Source organism: Microtus ochrogaster, linkage group LG1 (assembly GCF_000317375.1).
Source record: "Microtus ochrogaster isolate Prairie Vole_2 linkage group LG1, MicOch1.0, whole genome shotgun sequence".
NCBI classification, from domain to species: Eukaryota; Metazoa; Chordata; class Mammalia; order Rodentia; family Cricetidae; genus Microtus; species Microtus ochrogaster.
The window spans coordinates 11,190,303-11,192,333 of NC_022027.1; positions in this window are offsets into that span (position 1 = coordinate 11,190,303).

The following is a 2,031-nucleotide window of genomic DNA, read 5'->3' on the forward strand; positions in this document are numbered from 1 at the left end:
CCAGCGCGCGCCCACCATGTTCCCCGCCCGCGGGACCCCCGGCGCCACGCCACCGCCCGGGTGCGCGGCCGCGCCGGCGGAAGAGCGACCGGACCTGTCCCGAAGGGCCACTCGTAAGCGAATTGTTCGAAACTCAGAAAGTACTCCCCAACCGCACAGTTCCAATTCTTCCCGGGCTGAGGCCGCCCGACACCGTCGTGGGCAGTCCCGGTCCCGGAGATGGAAACTCGGGCTTGCTCACGGCGGGTCGGGGGTCCGAGCCTCACCTTTCTCAGCCTCAGTTTCGCCAGCTGCGTGTGAGTAGCCGAAGGAGGGAAGCCTGAGAGGCCCTTCATTGTTTTCTTGAGGCAGCAGAGCGAGCCTCCTGTCCTTTACCTCTGAAGTGGGGGCCCTCGTGAAAGTAATGGCCAGACGGGCCGTACCCGGCTTCTAAAGTGACCGCTGAAAAGGCAACGGGGTTAATGGGAATCAGCCCCGTCGAAAAAATTCTTAATATCTGGGTTATGTCGGTTTCTTAGTACAGATAGGGTACCAATAATTACACCTTTTTCTTGGGTCTTGGCGTTGTAAAAGCAGCTCCAACCGTAAATCACCGTCGTTGAGAAGACACGTGGTGTGAAACATTCATGAGTCCCACTTCTCCCTCACCCTGGCCTCTGAGGTTGTTCCTGGAACTACTGTAGAAAATAAAGAGACTAAATCTCTAAGAAGTAACTTTCAGAAGGTCGAGGCGCTGGGAGTGAGCACAGGGCAAGGATTTGAAAGTTGTGTGTGTCGTCCCAACGCTCCTTTTGAGCACCGTTTTGTACCTCTTGCTTCTAACAGTGGTTTTTCCGACCTCAGACTGATGTAATCAATGAAAAGTTTTCCTTTTCCTATAACTGAACACTCAGTCTTGTTTCTGGCCATTGGTCCAAACTCAGAAACCCACAACATCCAGAGAAAATGATGTGAATAAATCTTGGATTTCTGGGGAAAAGGAACACAAGAACTCTTTTGTAGACAAAGGATTCAAAAGCAAACCGAAGCAGAGGAAACTGGGCTAAACTTTCTCCCGAGTTGATTTGCTTCAAACTGCAGTTTTCCTGCAGGCTCTCGTACGTGATCCATACTGCCCCAGACACAAAGCCTGGCAGGTCATAGAACTTTTACAGATGTTTGAAAGTTTTTTTTACATGCTTTCGCAATACTTTTTTTCCCCTCCTGAATCGATTTGTTGGTAAGTTCCAAACACCATGGACCCTTCAGCCCTCTGTATGTGGATGTAGCCTTCCCAAGAATAGAGATGTTGCCTTATGTAACCACCATACTTTTCTGAGATTCACAGATTTATTTTATAAGAAAGATCTAGCTAATTTAGGCGCAGATTCTAATTTTGTCAGTTTATCTGATAAGTTAGAGCTTTCTTTTTTCCTTACAAGAGCAGTGCAGTGATCTAGGCAAAAAGTTCAATTTCGTTGTCCCTAAACATCTGTGTTTTCAGGCATTATATCTCACTCGCATGGTATGTCAATAAATATCAAGCATTTTCTTGTCGGTGTCAAAGCCTGGACAGGCCCTCATTCCCACATTTCCTGGTTCTCCGTAGAACTCAGCAGGCAGGACGCACACAGCACCTTTCTGAACCAAGGTTACGGCCTTACCATTCTTGCTGTGCCTCTGGGGCTACAGTTAGCCCCAGAGGGGACGTCCTGGCCAATTCTGTGGGCAGACTACCTTAGTACCTTTTTCATCTCCAGACTCCCAGTGTCCCCTGCCCACATTTTCCCTCACAGAACCGTGACAGACACACATTTTATAAGGCTTTGCCGTCTACAAATGAGCCTGGAGAACCCAGCCTCCTGGGGTAAGACTTTTTGTGGCTCACAAACTTCCCAGAGGGGTGCTATATAAAGCAGACTTGGGTGTCGAGACAAGAAACAGGATTCTCTAGTAGTGAGGAATTCCATTATCCAAACATGAGCTTCAGGAGGCTCGTTCAGCTGAAAGTAGAGAATCTGATAGACTCTAATTTTAAATTAGTAATGAATT